This window comes from Glycine soja, chromosome 4 (genome assembly GCF_004193775.1).
Source record: "Glycine soja cultivar W05 chromosome 4, ASM419377v2, whole genome shotgun sequence".
In the NCBI taxonomy this organism is placed as follows: domain Eukaryota; kingdom Viridiplantae; phylum Streptophyta; class Magnoliopsida; order Fabales; family Fabaceae; genus Glycine; species Glycine soja.
In genome coordinates this window covers 33,724,006-33,744,997 of record NC_041005.1, presented here as the reverse complement: position 1 = coordinate 33,744,997, position 20,992 = coordinate 33,724,006, and the positions used below count along the sequence as shown (strand labels likewise).

At 43.5% G+C, this 20,992-nt stretch overlaps 1 pseudogene; it reads right to left on the bottom strand.

Annotated features, from left to right (window-relative positions):
- LOC114410756 overlaps positions 1–20,992 on the bottom strand; it is a 210,811-nt pseudogene that overhangs the window by 123,057 nt on the left and 66,762 nt on the right.

Here is a 20,992-nt window from a genome sequence, read left to right as displayed (position 1 = left end):
CATCTTGTGATTGGAGAGTGGAACTTGTAACCTTTTTGAAGACGAGAATAACCCAAAAAGACACATTTAATGGCCTTAGTAGAAAGTTTGTCTAAATTAGGAGAGAGATCATGGACAAAACAAGTACAACCAAACACTTTAGGAGAAACATGAAATAATGGATCATGAGGAAAAATAATTGAGTGAGGGATTTGGTTTTCAAGGGAAGAAGAAGGCATCCTGCTTATTAAGAAACAATCATTAAGTATTGCATCTCCCCAATGGTGTGTAGGAACATTGGAGTTTAACATTAGGGAACATACAGTTTCAAGAAGATAACAATTCTTTCTTTCTGCTATACCATTTTGTTGTGGTGTATGAGGACATGTGGACTGATGTAGAATACCTTTTGAAGATAAAAAGAGGATAGATCATGAGAGAAATACTCTTTAGCATTAACACTTTTGAAAATCTTAATAGTTTTTCCAAATTGATTCTCAATCTCATGAAAGAAGACATGAATATAGGCAAAAGTTCAGATCTGTCTTTCATTAAATAAACCCAATTACATATGTAGAATTCATCAATAAAGGTTACAAAATATCGAAAACATGTTTTCCTAGTTGATAAGACTCATCAATAAAGGTTACAAAATATTGAAAACATGTAACACGACTTGGTCTCCAAATATCAGAATGAATGGTAGAAAAAGCCAAGTTACATCTTTGTATAGTTTGAGGAAATGATGACCTAACATGTTTTCCTAGTTGATAAGACTCACATTCTAAGACTCGAAGATTCTTAAGATTAGGAACCATCATTTTCAGTTTTGGTAGACTTGGGTGACCCAGACGATCATGCAAAATTTTGGGTTTTGAAGTTGCAAGACAGGACACAGGAAAGTTGGGTTCTAAGTAGTAAAGTCCTCGTGATTCACGTCCTTCTCCAATCAATTGACCCATGCCATGTTCCTGAATAACAAAAGAATTAGCAGTAAAGGTTATTGAGCAATTTAATGAACGAGTTAACTGACTTAATGAGATTAGATTATAGGGGCATTGAGGAATAAATAATACGAAATTCAACTTTAATGAGGGAGATAAAGAAACTTGACCACTTCCTTGAGATGCAACTTTGGACCCATTAGCTACAGTAACAAAGTGAGGAATTTTTGGAAAGGAAATGGATGAAAAAGAAGACTTGTTACCAGAAATATGATCAGAGGCACCTAAATCAAGTATCCAAGGACTAGGACCTTCAATAGATTGAGAGATACATGCTGATGAAAAACATGGTATGGAGGAAGATTGTGCTTGGTTATTGGATTTCTCAGATTTGAGCTTCAAATACTCTTGGTACTCCTCATCAGAGAACCTAGACTCTTATCTCTCTAACTTAGACACCTGTGCTACTTTGTCAGGAAAGCCATGCAGAGAATAGCAGTTTTCTTGAGTGTGGCCCATCCTCTTGCAATAGGTGCATTGAGGGCGTCCACCTCTTCCACTGTGGCTTCCTCTTTTATTACAGCCTCATCCTCTCCCACGAGGTGCAACCATGGCTGATGTTTCCATAATATCAGCTAGATTTTCATCTTTCAATACATGAGGCATACGAAGAAGTCTAGTGATGAGAGAGTCCATTGACGAAACTTGGTCTCCAGCAAGAACTTATCACACACATGATCAAAATCTGAGTGTAGGCTCATCAAGATAAGAACCATGTAGAACTTGTCCAGCTTCCTATTCACTTCCTCCAACGAATCGGCCACAAGAAATCTTTTCAGCTCTTCCACTGCTGCTCAAGCTTTACGTATATGTGCAATCATGTCATGGCTGGTTTGCTTAAGAGCCATAACTCTCATGCTTGCATCAAATAGGCTTTGAATATCATTAGCAAAAATCTCTTGGGCCTTCTTCCAAAAGAAGCAACATGTTTTCAATGATCTAAAGATTTCCAAAACATCTGGCTCAACCGATTGCCATAGCACATCACAAAGTTGAAAATCAAGTTTCTCCCACTCAGCTCTCTTGTTGTTCAGGACAGCACCAACTCCCTTTTCCAAGTGGTCATGATATCCTTGGCCAAGGAACCACAACTCCACTGAAGCAGACCAAGACAAGTAGTTTTTCCAGTTGAGTTTTGCAGTAGTAGAAGCACGAGTTTTTCCATTTTTGACCAAAAGGGCAAAACCCTAACGGAGAAGAAGAAGAGGAACCACGAGTTGACAAGCAAACGCTGAAACAGAGGCTGAAATGTGCCTAGAAGATCACGACGCGTGGGCTTCACGTGCTGGAATGGGCGGGAGATGGTGGCGGCACGTGGTGGCGCGTGGCTGGGAATCTGGCCACGTGACCTGTAAGGGTGTGTCACGCTCCTCGAGGCGCAACCAACCCTGAACTCGCTGGTGAATTTGGCGGCGACGGACAAAGAACCCGCTCGAATTTTGAATTTGAGATTTCTATTAACATATATATATATATATATATATATATATATATATATATATATATATATATATATATATATATATATATATACAGAGAGAGAGAGAGAGAGAGAGAGTACAGAGAGAGAGAGGGACAACTGTTAACAATGAGAAAGTACAGTTGTCCTCTGAAAAAGCTGAAACACAAACCTTCACACACACTCAACATGACCATACATAAGACTTCATACACACTCAACACCACTCACGACAGAAAGTCAGTCAGTTAACTCCGACATGGAAATATCTCTAACAGAAGAATTTCATTTTTTGCTATACAAAATAATTACCATGCTAAACACAACAAACTGCTGTTATCATCACCTGGATAACAAATGAATCAAGGCTTTTCTCTGAACCATCAAAATCATATCTTCCCTCATGTGAATCTTCTGTTCCTTCAATGGACACTTTCTCATAAACTCTCAAAGAAGTGACAAATATATTCCACAAAAGTCCCAATATATTTATAATGAAAAGCATATAGTAACAAAATAAATTAAATAACTAAAAACAAATACTTAGCAACTCAGCTAGGGAGCAAACATACCCTCAAATTCACTTGTAAATAGACTTGAAAAATTCTGAATAAACTCTTTCAAGCACCTCAAAACAATGTTGTTAATGGTGGAAGGCGGTTCATGGCGGAAAGCCAAAAGTCCGCCATAAAAATATGGCAGATGGCGTAGCGGCAAATGGCAAACATATATATATATATATATATATATATATGTCGCAACCTACCCTTCGGCGGGAGGGCGACGCGTGACTCGTGGGTGCATGTTCCAAGCAAGGAATACGCGCGGAGCCGCCACCAACGTTTATTTGAGGAAAACGTCAGAAAAACCGGAAAAGACGTGATCTACGAACTTTAAATGAAAGGTTCGGGAGTTGTATTTACGCACGGGGAAGGTATTAGCACCCCACACATCCATCCCAAGAGACGGCAGCCTTTAATTAAATGTGCAAACATGACTTCAATTTTTATGTTCCCTTTTACGTCTTTATTTCTTTTTGTACATTTTATTTTTTTTATCTTTTTGCGGTCGACGAGGGTGTTTCCCTTGCTTCTACGTATTCCTTAATTGCGATAAGGAAATCAGACCTACGTAGTTCTTTGTGAACAAAGTGTTTGGTCAAGTTGTTTTTAACCTTTTTGTAAGATATGTTTTTATTGAATGAAATGTCATTTAAGGCGTTGGGCCATTAAACAAACTTTCAATTCTTTTGAAAAGAGAGAAGACATTAAGGCATTGGACCATTAATGATCTCTTTATTTTTTGAAAGAGGTAATAAAGTTACATGTTGATTTTAGGCCTTTAGAAATCTACATTTAACCAATAAAAGCGGAAAAGACCATTTCAAGGCGTTGGACCTTTGAAAATGGATTTTTTAGGCGATGATAAAAGTTTGGTTTATGAATTGATTTTATCCTTAGTTTCACTTTGGTTATTAGTCGATTCGATTAAGAAAGAAAAATCCCAAAGAGAAACGTCCGATTGATTTTTCTTTTTTTACTTATTTTACTAAAAGATGTTTTTGATTATTATATTATTATTTTACCTCTTTTTTGTTTCCAACGTGGTTACGGCATGGCTGAACGGTAGGATTTCATTTTAACAGAAATTAACGGATATTACAATTCAAATGATCGATGGAAATTTATTTTATTTTTTGATTAGGCGAGAAAATGACTTAAGCAAATGACTAAAACACGTCAAAAGGGGGTACGGAAAGTAAATGAAATGAAAATCAAAGCACGTGAAAGCAAATCAGGACCACTAAGGGTACATAGAATGAATTGAAAAGTTCAATTTCGGGAACTTACCGATTGAAGACCGAAGAACGACGAAGAATGAATGAAGAACGTCGAAGAACGGCTGAAAATCTTCGCGAAATCACCCATGGAAACATTACGGAAGCGCCTCGACTTGGATTTTCTTCACGGAACCAATTTTTTCACTAATTTCAAGTGATTCTAGAATTACCAGGAGGGATGAACAATTTTCCTCTTCACTTCTCCCCCTATATATAGGAAAATGGGGGAGATGCTTGCCACCCAGATCGCCCAGGCGAGCTAGGTTGCTTCCTCCAGAAGCAACCACCTTCTGGAGGAATTTTTTGGAAGGCCCAAGTGGGCCTAGTTGCTATTTGCACCCCCATTTTTACTAAGTACACCTGCCTTTTTTTGGTGATTCTTTTTCCGTAACGTTACAAAACTTTATGAATTTCATAACGATGCTTGTTTTCTTTCCGTAATGTTATGAAACCTTACGGATTACGTAATCATCCCCTTTTCACCTTCCCGAGTGTTACGGAACTTTACGAATTGCACACTAACACTTCCTTTTAATTTTCGGCATGTCGCGGAACTTTACGGATTGTGCTACAATGCTTTCTTTTGACTTCCGGCACGTCACGAAACTTCACGAATTTCCTAACGATGGGTGCCAAGTACCTCGAAGTGGTCAAACGAGGGTCGCATCCCAACAACGGATGGTCCCCGGACAAAATTAGGGTATGACAGTTGCCCCTCTTTACTTTTCTTTTATTGGAGATAAAAGGGAAGTAAAGATAAGACACTAATTTCGTTCGAGCGAAACACCACTCGGCAAGTGAACCTCCCTGTCAGCGGAACCTGCAAAAAATTGAAAATGATCAGTACCGACACATCATCCTGATACTATCGAATTTGCTCCTCTTGGTTGATACAAGACGCAGATTGACCATAATTTGTCTCTGCGTTTTGTTGGACACGATCGAGCCTGGGCAGCGAGACACAGAATGACCATAATTTGTCTCTGTGTGCCACCGGACAAGACCGCCTCTGGACAGCGAAAAGGTGTGCGGAATGACCATAATTTGTCTCCGCCCACCTCTCAACTTGCTGTTTTTGAATGACAAAGGGCGCAAAATTTGTCTCTGCGCGTTTATCACCCGCCTCATTGCTCCTGAATGATAAAGGGCACAGAATTTGTCTCTGCGCGTTAACCCACTCAGCTTGTTGTTCCTGAATCATAAAGGGCGCATAATCCGTTTATGCGCGTTTACCCACTCAGCTTGTTGTTCCTGAATGATAAAGGGCGCAAAATCTGTATCTACACATTTACCCACTCAGCTTGTCGTTCCTGAATGATAAAGGGCGTAGAATCTGTATCTACGCGTTTACCCAATCAGCTTGTCGTTCCTGAATGATAAAGGGCACAGAATCTGTATCTACGCGTTTACCCACTCAGCTTGTCATTCCTGAATGATAAAGGGTGCAGAATCTGTATCTACGCGTTTACCCACTCAGCTTGTTATCATGCTTTGAGTCTTAGAGATAGCAAAAGAAAGTTCTTACGGATAACCACTTGGGTATCTCCGCATGTCACATGACTCCAGTGTCAGTATGACAGAATTTGTCTATGCGGAAGATGACGTAAATGTCCGCGTGTCAATGGCTTGTTGGCCGCGATTGACAAAGGGTGCAGAAGACAACGTTAATCTCTGCGTGCTATCATGCTTTGAGTCTTAGAGATGGCAAAAGAAAGTTTTTACGGATAACCACTCGGGTATCTCCGCATGTCACATGACTCCAGTGTCAGTATGACAGAATCTGTCTGCGCGGAAGATGACGTAAATCTCCGCGTGTCAACGAGCTTGTTGGCCGCGATTAACAAAGGGTGCAGAAGACGACGTTAGTCTTTACGACGTTAGTCTTTGCGTGCTATCATGCTTTGAGTCTTAGAGATAGCAAAAGAAAGTTCTTACAGATAACCACTCGGGTATCTCCGCATGTCACGTGACTCCAGTGTTAGTATGACAGAATCAGTCTGCGCGGAAGATGACGTAAATCTCCGCGTGTCAACAGGCTTGTTGGCCGCGATTGACAAAGGGTGCAGAAGACGACGTTAGTCTCTGCGTGCTATCATGCTTTGAGTCTTAGAGATAGCAAAAGAAAGTTTTTACGGAAAACCACTCGGGTATCTCCGCATGTCACGTGACTCCAGTGTCAGTATGACAGAAATTGTGGGGGCGGCCGACAAAAGCGAGGCTGTTGCTCCTATGAATCCTCAATGAGGAACTCAGACCTACGTAGTTCTGGATAACTTGTGAGACTAAAAATAGTCTCGGTGTTTTCTTCACTAAAATGTGAACATGCTTTAGTAAAGAGAGAAAAACTTCCAACTAAATCAGAGCAACATACACTTTTCGGATAAAAACAATGTGTCTACGGGGAAGGGGAGTATGCTGATGAAATCTTCTCATAACCACAAATGAGATTTTGGATGTTAGCATTTCGTTTCTAAATGACCATTTAGAGGAAATGCTGGGTTCAACAAAAATAGAAGAAAATCACTCAAAGTGTATCAATCTCACACAGGTAAGTGTTTCATCCTAATTCCGAACCATAGATATGCCATGACTTGATCTTGCAAATCATTTCCTATCAAATCAAAGATTACATGCGTGATCATGGATTAGTAGGACTTTTTCTTGGGAATGGTGTTTTTTTTGTGGGAATTTGAATGTTTTTGGCTTTTTCCTTTTCTATTTTTGTTTAGCGCGAGGCAAACAAGTCACCGACGCACAGGATTTTGGTTGGTAATCAAAGGGAGAGAACCACTTTTGTTCGTGGTTTCCTTTCTTTTCATGTTTTCTTGGTGACAAATGTGTATTGTTCAGATATTGTCTGGTCCTAAGATCTTTCTGCATATTTCTTATTTTCTCTTTCGATCTTTGATCGAGAATTCTCTTTCCTTTTTTGCTTTCCCCCATTTTCCTTGATTGGGAATTTTCTCTTTTTGCTTTTCTCTTCTTTTCTTCTTTTCTCCTTTTTTTTTTTGTTTTCTTTTGAGGGCAAGGTTTATGGTGAGTTGGGATTTTGGCTCAAGGCTCGTAGAATGGCTGGACATGATATATGTCAGGGTTTGGTTTGGTTCAGGGATAAAAGGGGATGTCCCACATTATTTCCATGACACAAATGCAACAATGATGATCTGGAAATTTTATGCAAAACTAGTCATCCATGCACCTATGTGGACACTCAAGTGTCGAAAAAATTTTGGTCATGTGATGCTAGGGCTCATAATTCATTTTCTCTATTTTAGTCAACCCAGTGTTTCCAAAATATGTTCTTTTATCAATATGCACATTTATCCGAGTCTTATTTTGGGTGTTCGAAAAACTTTCACAACATTCATCCTTCAAGTGTATACACATTTTTTCAAAAACTGGTTATGATCAGTGAATTCTTTCTTTAAATAAAAGTTGGAAATCATCTCTTTTCACGAGCATGTTGTTTTTTTAGCTAGACAACTTTTTATTCTTATTATTTTCTTTTTTCTTCCTTCTTTTTCTTTTCTTACTTGCTCTTTTTTCTTTTTCCTCTTTTTCCCTTTTTTAAGTTATTTATTATTTGTTCATTTCCTCTCTCTCCTTTCTTTTTTCCTATTGGAAAAGGTCGTGCGGATGAGGGCGCACACTACCTATTCACGTCTAACCACAAGGTGAACGAATAACGTACGAAAATGGTAAGTCGCAAAAATGGTGACGAAATAACTGAAGGCCATAACGCCAAAAATTTCTAACAGAAACGAACAATAATGATTGTAACATTAGCAACCATATGAACAAAATAGAAAATAGTAATGTCAACAGTAATATGGGCAATAACAGAAAATGTTAATAGCAAACTAAACAAAACAAAAACAAATATGTCAAAAAATGCGGTGACCTCGGTCACATGGCTCCGCTTCCTCCCAAGAAGTCGAGCAAATCCGTCATCTCCTCATCCATGCGGGCCTCTTCTCCATCGCCGGGAGCCTCTGCGGGCGCCTCCTCTGTCTGGTCCTCGGGCCAATCTCCAGGCCATGCGACCTCAGCCCTAAACTGATCTGGAGTAGGGCACGGAAAAGGAGCGAAACCCTAGATCTGCAGATTGAGGCTAAGCTGGTAAAACCTGTCATGGGTCTGCACATGCGCCCTGTGGTTGGCCGCCTGCTGGCGAACCAAGTGTCGTAAGTACCGCTCCATGCCAAATGACCCAGCTGGATCCGCCTGATGAGGTGGTGGCGGTTCATCTATGGCCTGCGGTGCATCACCCTACGCCTGTCTAGGCGTGCAATACTTCTCAATGAAGGCTCAGGTGATCGGCGGCCCGATCACCTTACTGGGTGTAACGGAAACCCCGAATGACTGGCAGAGGCCCGTGATCAACGCTGGAAACCCCAGGGCCCTGTTAGACTTATCTGGGTCTAGAGGGTGCCTGGTAGGTGGCATACCTGCAAATAAATAAATGGCATCAGCGATCAACTGAGCCACATGGATGCTCATCCGTGTCAGGATGGCGTACACCAGCTGACACTTCGGCAGAGGGAGGTCAGAATTATGATCGCTGGGCAGGATGTTGCTGAGCAGCAACGTCATCCATGTCTGGGTCAACGTAGTCATGTTGGTGCGCATGATCCGCACCCGTCTCCCAGCAGCAGTCCAGGCAAAATCCTTACCTGGTATGCATAGCAGTTAGGCAATGGCCACCTCATCAAATCCATCGGCCCGGTTCCTTCTCTGACTGTACTCGCACTCCTGGCCCTCCTCCAACACTAGCGGGTATCCCAGGAACTGGCTGAGGGCGTCTGCATCAAAAGGAATCCACTGGCCCTTTACCCATGACTGCATGTCCTGCACGCCCTCCTCCGTAGGCCAAGCATTGGCATAAAACTCGAGAACTATATCCTGATCAAACTTGGCCATGGGAGTGACCAGCGACGTCCAACGCCGACGAGCTATCTCCTCCTGGAAATCTGTGTACTCATCGTCCCTGAGCTGGACGCGTCTCTCTCGGTGGAAGGACCATCCCTTGATGGCCTCGAAACGCTGTTGGTGCTCAGCGCTCCTGAAACGATGGTTGTCGAACTCGGGAGCGGCACTAGTCTCTTCGGCCGCGGCGTCCTTCCTAGATCGCTTTGTGGAAAGCTTTCTCGGAGCCATTTCCTGCAAAGACAAACATTTGGAAAGTTAGTTTACAAGAAAACGCTTATTTTAAAACAAAAACGAGATGCTAATCTTTCCGATTTAGAAGAAACTTGTGCACATATTTCCTTAATGTAAAACATTTATGAATGTGCATATGTGTAAAATATTATCAACATACAAGGATATTCAAAACATTCTAGTCACCACACAGATATATATATATATATATATATATATATATATATATATATATATATATATATATATATTTTGGAAAGAATATGTATACACGTGCTCAAAATATTGTGTCAAAATTACACATGTTCATATCCTAAGCATTTCGCTACCACAAACTACCTACGCACATTTGAAGTATTTTATTAACACACAAATTTTTGTTGTTTCATTCACATTATTTATACACATATGCACATCCGAGAGCCAATCTCCCGTCACGCACACACTTGCATTTGAAAAAGGAACTTTCATGCCATCTATCTACACTTGAGGGGCAATTCCACATCATATATTCATCTGGGAAGCATTCTCATGGCATTTCTGACACGGGTACATTTTTTGAAAGGCTCCTTATGCCATCTATCCACAAATATGCACATGTTGAAAAGCATTTTTGCTACTCATTCACACTTTGCAAGGTATTTTTATGCCATATACTCACACACTTTGCAAGGCATTTCCGCGCTACCTATATCCACATATATACATACCGTTGAAAGGTATTTTCCATGCTACCTAGGTGCAAGGTATTCCTCACGGGGCAACCAAATTCAAGTAGAAACCCTCTCAAACACGTCCTAATATTCATGCCTATTCAAAACCAAAATTTAGATTCCTAGGCATAAGTCATGCTTCCTTGCTTTGAAATTAAAAGCTTGGGTTCCTAAGCCTAGAATTGCATTTGGGCACTCATTTCAAATCCTTTACGCTGTCCCTATATATATAAAACAGTCCCACAATCCCAACCTTACAAAACCATGTTCATATGTCATTGAGGCATTTCACCGAGCACTTGGTGGGCGCATGTTTAGGCATGAATAGTAAGAGAGTGGGGGCAATGTGGCATGCCCCATTGCTTCAGGATGCACCCTAGGCCTAAGGCCATCCCCTACAACCCCTCAATTCAAACCAATCAAGCATGAAATCAAACCAAAATTGCCCCACAAATTTGAGCACATTCCCACAATTTAGAGCACCAAAAGAGGACCAAAATACACCAATGGAAAGCTGGAAAACTCAAGGATGAGATACTTACTTGTTGGAGTGAGTAGGAGTACCAAAAATGAAAGCAAAATGCAACCAAAGGTGGCTTGGGGGAGCAAAAACCGTGAGTCCCGTGAGCTCTCTCTTTTTGAATGAGGGGGGGGGGGAGTTTTTGAGTGCAAAAAACGTTCCCCTCCCTTGTTTTTTTTATATTCTGGTGCAGGGGTTGCTCGCCCAGGCAAGCTAACTTGCCATTTTTTTTAGGGGGACATAAGCATGGCCCTCGGTGTTCGCTTACTCAAATCCACTCAAGGTAGATTAGGAATCCATTATTTATTTTAAACAAACAACAGTAATAATTACTGTGAGTTTAAAGGATACTAGGCTACCTTGCAGCGGCGTTTTCCGCTTGTCCCGAGCTGGGAAGGGATGACGATCTGTCGGTGGTGACTCTAGCCTCTATTTGCGTCCGTTCCTAAGTACCTGAAAGTAGGAAACAAAAATGCGTGCCAAATCGTGATCGTGTCGTCGTCTTAGCTTGATTGGTTTCTGCTTTTAGCTTTGTCTCGACCTCCAACTGTGGCCTAAGATGATTATGCCCCTGTTATCACAAAAATATGCATGCGTATGCGTATGCATGAATGTTTTCAAATGCAATAATCTTATTAGTGAAAGCTGGTTAGTTTCAGTTTTGATTAAGCGCTTGGGGCACCCCATGAACTGAGCGAAAGGGCTCAGGTTATCACAAACTAACACATAGTTTAAAACCAAAGCGAGGACTGAAGCCTCAAACTCATGTTCTCTTCCTTTAAAAGACTGTGACGAGAGATATACAGTGGACGGAAATCCCTGGGGGAAACCAAGAAGACACACAAATATAAAAGAACATGCAGCGACATCCTTAATTGCCCCAGATTCTAAGCATAGTATCGCTTGACAACATCAGAGTTCACTGGTAAAGGCAGCTCCTCGCCGTCCATGTTGGTAAGCACCAGGGCTCCTCCGGAAAAATCCCTTTTCACAACGAAAGTCCCTTCGTAGTTCGGGGCCCACTCCCCTCGACTATCTTTAACAGCGTGGGACATCTTTTTCAGCACAAGGTCTCCCTCATGGAACTTGCGCAAGCGTACCTTTTTGTCAAATGCATTCTTTATTCTTTGTTGTTACAGGCGCCCATGACTCATGGCCGTCAAGCGCTTACCTTCAATAAGGTTGAGTTGGTCATAGCGTGTTTGAGCCCACTCCGATTCTTCTAAGTCTGATTCTGCTAGTATCCTCTGGGAAGGGATCTCTACTTCAAATAGGAGTACCGCTTCCATTCCATAAACCAAGGAATACGGCGTTGCCCCAGTAGAAGTTCATACTGAAGTTCGGTGTCCATGCAAGGCAAAAGGCAATATCTCATGCCAATCTTTGTATGATACTGCCATCTTCTGAATAATTTTCATAATATTCTTGTTGGCTGCTTCCACGGCTCCGTTCATCTTTGGCCGGTAGGGCGTGGAATTGTGATGCTGGATTTTGAAATCCGTGCACATCTCCTACATCATCTTGTTATTCAGATTGGTACCATTGTCGGTAATGATCTTCCTAGGGAGTCCGTACCGACAAATCAGCTCCCTCTTTATTAATCTGACCACTACACTCCTCGTGACATTGGTGTAGGAAGCCGCCTCGACCCACTTGGTGAAATAATCTATCGCCACGAGAATGAAGCGGTGACCGTTCGAAGCCTTGGGCTCGATGGCCCCGATGACGTCTATTCCCCACATGGAAAAAGGCCAAGGGGCGGACATGACATTCAGACGATATGGCAGAGCATTGACATTGTCCGTGAACGCTTGCACTTGTGGCATTTCCTTACATGGACGCAACAATCACCTACCATGGTGAGCCAGTAATAACCTGCTCTCAGGATCTTCCTGCCCATAGCATGCCCATTGGCGTGCGTTCCAAATGAACCCTCGTGGACTTCCTCGATCATGTGGTTCGCCTCTTTGGCATCCACGCATCACAGGAGAGTCATGTCGTGGTTTCTTTTATATAGTATGCTCCCACTCATGAAGAAACCGGCTGCCAATCTCCTCAATGTCCTTTTATCATTGTCGAAAATCTCCGGTGGGTACTCTTTGCTTTCAACATATCGCTTGATATCAAAATACCAAGGCTTACTGTCCCGTTCCTCTTCCACCTGGCAACAATGCGCGGGTTTGCCCCGACACCAGAACTCAATGTATGGTAGATCCCCGTGCGGCGTCAGCTGGAACATGGACGCCAAAGTGGAAAGCGCATCAGCCATTTGATTTTCCTCCCGGGTAACATGATGGAAGGAGATCTCATCAAAGGAATTAGCCATCTCCTTGATATAGGCTTTGTAGAGTATCAGCTTGGGGTCTCTAGTTTCCCATTCCCCTCTCAGCTGATGGATCACCAACGCTGAGTCCTCGTACACCTTGAGTAGCTTGACATTGGAGTCAATCGCTGCCTGGACGGCCAGGGCACATGCTTCATACTCAGCCATATTGTTGGTGCAGTCGAACCCCAGCCTGGCTGTGAAAGGTATACATTGATTGTCTGGAGAGACTAATACTGCTCCAATGCCATGGCCTAGAACGTTTGACGCTCCATCAAACCACACGGTCCATTTGTCCCGATCCTCGTCTAGTTTTTCCTCAAACAAGGCCATGATGTCCTCATCCGGGAATTCGGGATGCATGGGCTGATAGTCATTGAGAGGCTGCTGAGCCAAATAATTTGCTAAGGCGCTTCCTTTTATCGCCTTTTGGGTGACGTAAACTATATCAAACTCGGATAGCAAGACTTGCCACCGGGCGATCCGTCCCGTAAGAGCTGGCTTTTCAAAGATGTACTTAACTGGGTCCATCTTGGATATCAACCAGGTGGTATGGCTCAGCATGTATTGTCTTAGGCGATGGGACGCCCAGACTAAAGCACAACACGTTCTTTCGAGCAGGGAGTAATTCATTTCATAGGCCGTGAACTTCTTACTCAAGTAGTAGACAACGCGCTCTTTCTTTCCGGACTCATCATGTTGCCCCAACATACATCCCATCAACTCGTCCAAAATCGTCATATACAAGATGAGAGGCCTTCTGGGTACTGGTGGCATAAGCACAAGAGGATTCATGAGACACTTTTTGATCCTCCCAAATGCCTCTTGACAATCCTCATTCCAACGGTCGGTTTGGTTTTTGCGTAAGAGTTTGAACAACGGCTCACAAATAGCAGTGAGCTGTGATATGAATATGGCAATATAATTCAAACGTCCCAGGAAACCTCGGACTAGCCTCTTGGTACGGGGTTTCGACATTTCAAGGATGGCCTTCACCTTTTCGGGGTCCACCTCTATCCCTTTCTGGCTTATGATGAAACCTAGCAATTTCCCTGATTTGACCCCAAAAGTGCATTTAGCGGGGTTCAACCTCAATTGATACTTCCTATGCCTTTCGAACAACTTCCGCAGGTTGACAAGGTGTTCCTCCTCGGACTTAGATTTGGCAATTATGTCATCCACATAGACCTCAATCTCTTGGTGCATCATATCGTGGAACAAAGCTACCATAGCTCGTTGATAAGTTGCCCCAGCATTCTTGAGTCCAAAGGACATCACCTTGTAACAGAATGTCCCCCACAGGGTGACGAAGGTAGTCTTTTCCATATCCTCAGGTGCCATCTTTTTCTGATTGTAACCGGAGAACCCATCCATGAAGGAAAATAAAGCGAAATTTGTTGTATTATCCACAAGAATATCGATGTGCAGCAAAGGAAAGCTATCTTTGGGACTGGCCCGATTCAGGTCCCGATAATCCACACACATCCGCACCTTCCCATCCTTCTTAGGGACTGGTACAATGTTGGCGACCCATTCTGGGTACCTCTTCCTTTATCTTCAAGGATGTCTCGGGCTTCATCCTTCTCAGTTTCTGTTTTACCGGGCAACACTCGGGATTTAGGGGTAATCAGTGCTGTACAATGTCAGAACTCAAACCGGGCATATCTTGGTACGACCAAGCAAAGATGTCTTGGTAGTCTCTTAGCAGGGTCGTTAATTCTTCATGGGTGGGTGCAGTCATACCCGTGCCTACCTTTACTTCCCTTTTTCCATTGCCAGTTCCCAAGTCTACTAATTTCGTCTCTTCTTGATGAGGCCCCATTTCTTGGTCCTCCTGGGCGACTATCCTTTCCAATTCCGGGGGAAGTCCCACATCCTCGTTCTCTTCATCTTCTGTTTGATTTGTTTCTTGCTCGAAATCGATGGGCGGGTCCCAAGTATTAGTACCTTCGAGGGACTCGTCGTCGGATCTGGTGTTTTAAAACAAAGAAATAAACATGTAAATGGCAGGGCAGGCTTCCTTCGTCTTCTTGTCTTAATCGTGAGCCTTGACTTCCGCTTTTCTTTCCCACAATGCTTTTCCTTATATATTCCTGTGTGGGTTTGTAGCCTAACCCAAACTTCCCACGATTTCCCTTGGCGCTTATCAGTCTAGTTATGCCGCCGTTGTCCTTCCCTAAACCCATTCCGGGTTCGTAACCATTCCCCAACATTACCCGGGCCACCATCACTGCCATATCTGACAGGCAAGGTTTCCCAGAGAAGGAATCCACAGAGGAAATACTTACCACCTCGAAATACTGGAAAGAGGTTTCTAATGACTCCTCCGCGGCCTCCACATATGGCATAGAGGATGGGCAACTCACCAAGATGTCTTCCTCGCCCGATACGATAACCAAATGCCCTTCCACTATGAACTTCAATTTCTGATGGAGTGTAGAGGGAACGACTCCCACTGAATGGATCCACAGGCGTCCCAACAGGCAGCTGTAAGGGGGGTTAATATCCATGATTTGAAAGGTAACCTGACAGGTGTGAGGGCCTATTTGTACCGGGAGGTCGATCTCTCCCCTAACCTCTCGGCGGGTGCCGTCGAAGGCACGAACTACCATGGAACTTGGCTTTAGATGGGAAGCATTAAACGGTAATTTCTCCAAAGTGCTTTTGGGCATCACGTTTAAGCTGGAACCATTATCGATGAGCACCTTGGCTACAACGTGGTCCATAAACTTGACTGATACGTGCAAAGCCTTGTTATGCCCTCTTCCCTCGTGTCATACCCTAATTTCGTCCGGGGACCTTTGCTTGATAACGTGCGACCATTCTTTGGTCCTCGTGAGGTGCTTGGCACCCATCATTAGGCAATTTGTGAAATTCCAGGACATGCCGAAAAACCAAAAAAATATTGATGCACAATCCGTAAGTTTCCGTGACACACCGGAAATCAAAAGGAAGCATCGTTGCATAATTAAGTGAGGTTCCGTAACATTCCGTAAGTCAAAAAGGGGATGATTATGTAATCCGCAAGGTTCCGTAACATTACGGAAAGAAAACAAGTATCGTTACGAAATTCGTAAGTTTCCGTAACTTTACGAAAAAAGAATCACCAAAAAAACAGCAGAGGGGGTGTATTTAGTAAAAATGGGGGTGCAAATAGCACCTAGGCCCACTTGGGCCCTCCAGAAGATTCCTCCAGAAGGCGGTTGCTTCTGGAGGAAGCAACCCTGCTCGCCTGGGCGAGCTGAGCTCGCCTGGGCGAGCTGGGCGGCAAGCATCTCCCCTATTTTGCTATAAATAGGGGAGAAAATGAAGAAGAAAAGGATCCCAGCCCTTTAGGCACTTCTCTCTCTTTGGAATTTGCTTGGAAAAATTGTTTCCGTGAAGAAAATCTAAGCCGAGGCGCTTCCGAAACGTTTCCGTAACGTTTTCCGTGAGGAATCTCGCAAAGGTTTGAACCGTTCTTCGACGTTCTTCATTCGTTCTTCATCGTTCTTCGATCTTCAACGGGTAAGTGCCTCGAACCAAGCTTTTCGATTCATTCTATGCACCCGTAGTGGTCCACATTGTGTTTCGTGCATTTTGATTCTCATTTTGTTTACTTTTTATACCCCCTGTTGACGTGCTTAAGCCATTTTACTTAAGTCGTTTCTCGCTTAACTTAAAAATAAAATAAATTTTCACCGAACATTTGAATTGTATTATCCATTAGCTTCGGTTAAAATAAACTCCGACCGTTCGGTCATGCCGTAACCATGTTGGAAATCAAAAAAGGAAGTAAAAATAATATAAAATAATCAAAAAAAGGATCTTTTAGTAAAATAAAGCGGAAAATCAATCGGACGTTTTCTCTTTGGGATTTCTCATTCTTAACCGAATTGATTAATAACTAAAGTGAAACTAAGGCTAAAAATCAACTCGCCTAGTCAAGCTCGTCCACAAAAATAGGCTTTGAAAGTTTGTCATTTCAATTTCTCACTAAGTAAAATGGATCATTTTTAAGGTCCAACGCCTTAAAATGATCACCACTTAAGTAAAAAAAAAAAGAATCACTTGATAAGAAAGAACTACGTAGGTCTGATTTTCTCATCCCAAATTGAGAAATACGTAGGAGCAAAGGGAAACACCCTTGTCGACCACAAAAAAGAAAAAAATATAAAGGGTATAAAGGATATAAGAACATAAAAGGGAACAAAAAAATCAAAGTCATGTTTGCACATTCGATTAAAGGCTGCCGTCCCTTGGGACGGGCGTGTGGGGTGCTAATACCTTCCCCGTGCGTAAATACAACTCCCGAACCTTTTCACTAAAAAGTTCGTAGATCGCGTCTTTTCCGGTTTTTCCGACGTTTTCCTCAAATAAACGTTGGTGGCGACTCCGCGCGTATTCCTTTCGTGGAACACGCTTCCCGCGAGTCTCGCGTCGCCCTCCCTCCGAAGGGTAGGTTGCGACAGTTGGCGACTCCACTGGGGACTGTTTTTTAGAGAGTTAGGCCATTTAATCTTGTGCAATGTTTTATGATGACTTTCTCCTTTGTTGGTTTCCCTTTATTTGTTTTATGTTCTTGTGTATATAAACTATTTGTTGCTTTTAGTGCGTTTTAAATGTATGCATGAAGTAAATATTTATTCATTTGATGCACACAAACACCAACACTATTTGCACACACTGTGAGTGAAAAAGGGCCCTATACCCGGGTTCATGGGAGCATAAGGAGTGGAGGTGAATCTGTGATCATGCTAGGTCTCCGACTTGCTTGATTACAGTGAACCCTCATCTAGAGCTTTTCTCTTTGAAAACTTATTGTTGCTAGTAGTCCCTACTGCTGCAATATGTTCTTCAAAGGGGATGATACCTCTAGAAACCATCAAGAGAGATATAACTACCTTGGGGTTTATTGCTAAAAGCCTAGTTAGTTCTCTCCCTTATAGGTCCCTTAAATAGGGGCACGAAGCAAACACGCTGCGTGCCATCTTTCACACTGCCATGCATGAGTATCATATACCCTTTTGCTTATGTTCGGTAAATATGGTCATACTGTGTACATTCCCGCATTGTGTCTTTTGCATAAGCATTGCATATGGGTTCTTCTTGATCCCTACTGTAAACAAACCAACGGAGGGTCCGTGTCGCCTTCTTAAAAACGTGCGTTGGGGGCATTTTGCTACCCCTAGACGTCGTATCTAAGAAGGGGACAAATTCCCCGGACCCCCGCATTCCTAGATTGTATCTGTGTCATATGCATTCCATCATGCATTCATCCATTCCACCCATGAGATATCGGAGTTTTGATTTGCACCAGCTTTTATCTCACTTTAGTAAGCATGGGAACAAATCAAACCGGCAAGAGGTTCTACCAAGTCAAGGTCAAAAACCCAGATACCACCAGCATCAAGGAATTAGGGCGGTTGATGGAACCCCTCCAAATGCAAGCCTTCCGCAAGACTTACGGAAAGATCTTAGAGTTGACCATAGCAGAGGTGTCCATAGAAGCCATTGCGTCACTTACCCAATACTACGACCAGCCCTTGAGATGCTTCACATTCGGGGACTTCCAATTAGTACCAACCATTGAAGAATTTGAGGAAATTCTAGGATGTCCTCTCGGGGGAAGGAAACCATATCTTTCCTCCGGGTGTCTCCCCTCTTTGAGCAGAATTGCAACTGTGGTCAAGGATTCAGCCAGAGGTTTGGACCGCATAAAACAGACTCGGAACGGCATAGCGGGCCTGCCACAGAAGTACCTAGAAGACAAGGCGAGGGGTATGGTCAATCAAGGAGACTGGGTCCCGTTTATGGATGTGTTAGCTTTGCTAATTTTTGGGGTCGTCCTCTTTCCAAACGTGGATGGTTTGATAGACCTAGCAGCAATCGACGCTTTCCTTGCCTACCACCATAGCAAGGAAAGTCCGGTGGTAGCTGTCTTGGCAGATCTATTTGGCACATTTGACCGAAGGTGCGAGAAGAGTAGCGCACGGATCATCTGTTGTTTACCCGCCCTCTGTGTTTGGTTGGTTTCACACTTGTTCCAACAAGACACAAGACATCCATGTCCGCTCCTGAGTCATCGCTCGTGTACTGAAAAAAGGAGAATGGATTGGGACCAGCTCTTGGCCGGGATAGGAGGTAGAACAATCAGTTGGTTCCCCCTATGGAAGGAAGGAAAAGAAGGAGTCCTTTTCTCATGTGGAAGATACCCAAACATTCCGCTGGTAGGAACGAGGGGTTGTATTAATTACAATCCCACGCTCGCTATAAGACAACTAGGATACCCCATGAGGGGAGCACCGACGGAAGAAAGCATGTCTCCTTTCCTTGTGAGGGATCTCGGCGCACAAAATTCCAAGACTATACAAAGAATTCATAAGGCATGGGAAACCCCGTTAAGGAAAGATCAAGAGCTTAGAGGCGTTCGTAATGGCATCATTGGTGGGTACCACGAATGGCTGAAAGTTCGCATACGAGGTTTAGATTGGCTCGCCAAGTTAAAAGCTGTCAGCGAAGAGAATTTTGAAGCACCGGAAGAGGACGAGGAAGTCCAAGCCCTCAAAAGCGAGTTAGGAAAGGCAAAACTCGCCAAGGAGAAGTTTAAGTTGGCTGCTACACACGTTCGGAAGGAGTGTGCCGGGTTACGGGAAGAGAATGCAATTACCGCAAGGGCCCTTGAACGAGAGACCAAGAGGGCTCGCAAGGAAGAATATGGCCGGAACAAATTTCGCGGAGCTCTATGGGGTAGCAATAGTGAACTCAAGTTGCGAAGGGAAGAAAGGGACCAGTCGCGAGCACATAGCATGGTTCTGAAAGAGGAGTTGATTGCTTGTTCAAGGTCCAAAAGAAGCTTGTCTCAGCGTCTATGCGAGACAGAAACCAACATGTTAGCTATCATCGTCAAGTACCAAGAAGAGTTGGGTCTAGCCACGGCCCACGAGCATAGAATCGCGGATGAGTATGCCCAAGTATATGCGGAAAAAGAGGCTAGAGGAAGGGTGATCGACTCTTTACACCAAGAGGCAACCATGTGGATGGATCGGTTTGCTCTTACCTTGAACGGAAGTCAAGAACTTCCCCGATTGTTAGCCAAGGCCAAGGCAATGGCAGACACCTACTCCGCCCCCGAAGAGATTCATGGGCTTCTCGGCTATTGTCAGCATATGATAGACTTAATGGCCCACATAATTAGAAATCGTTAGGAAACTTGTATGGTCTCTCAGACCTTGACTAGATATGATTTCTTTCTTTTGAAATAAAATGAGTTGGTCCCATGTTTCTACTTCAAAAAGCTTGTGCAAATCAAATCACTCCTATATCTCATCTCTAGCATGCATTTTCTTTCTTTACCCACTCCTCACGTTTGGTTTTTTAGGGGAAAACACCATAACTAAATGCGCCGCAAGGGATCCCTATCGCACCAGATCCAAATCTAGAACGATGGGTGATCAAGAGGAGACGCAGGAACAGATGAAAGCCGACATGTCGGCTCTGAAAGAACAAATGGCCTCCATGATGGAGGCCATGTTAAGTATGAAGCAGCTCATAGAGAAGAACGCGGCCACCGCCGCCGCTGTCAGTTCGGCTGCCGAAGCAGACCCGACTCCCTTGGCAACTACGCACCATCCTCCCTCAAACATAGTAGGACGGGGAAGGGACGCACTGGGGCACGATGGCAGCCCTCACCTGGGATACAACCGAGCGGCTTACCCTTATGGATTGCCGCCCAACTATTCACCACCCATCTTGCAAGAAGATGCGGGCCACATTGCTTCTCCCGTCCATGAAAAAGAGCCTCATCAGCAGCCCGACGAAGTCCATATAGACCCTCAAGATTATGCTCGGAGGGATGTCGAGTTTTATCCCCCGATCCCCGAAGGGCCGGCACCAGGCACGTTGCCCCAACCCAACATCGCAGCGTCGCCAATAGTTTTGTCTATGGAAGGGCCGCCCCCGGCAACTGAAGAAAGGAGGAAGCTCGATCTCCTTGAGGAAAGATTAAGGGCTGT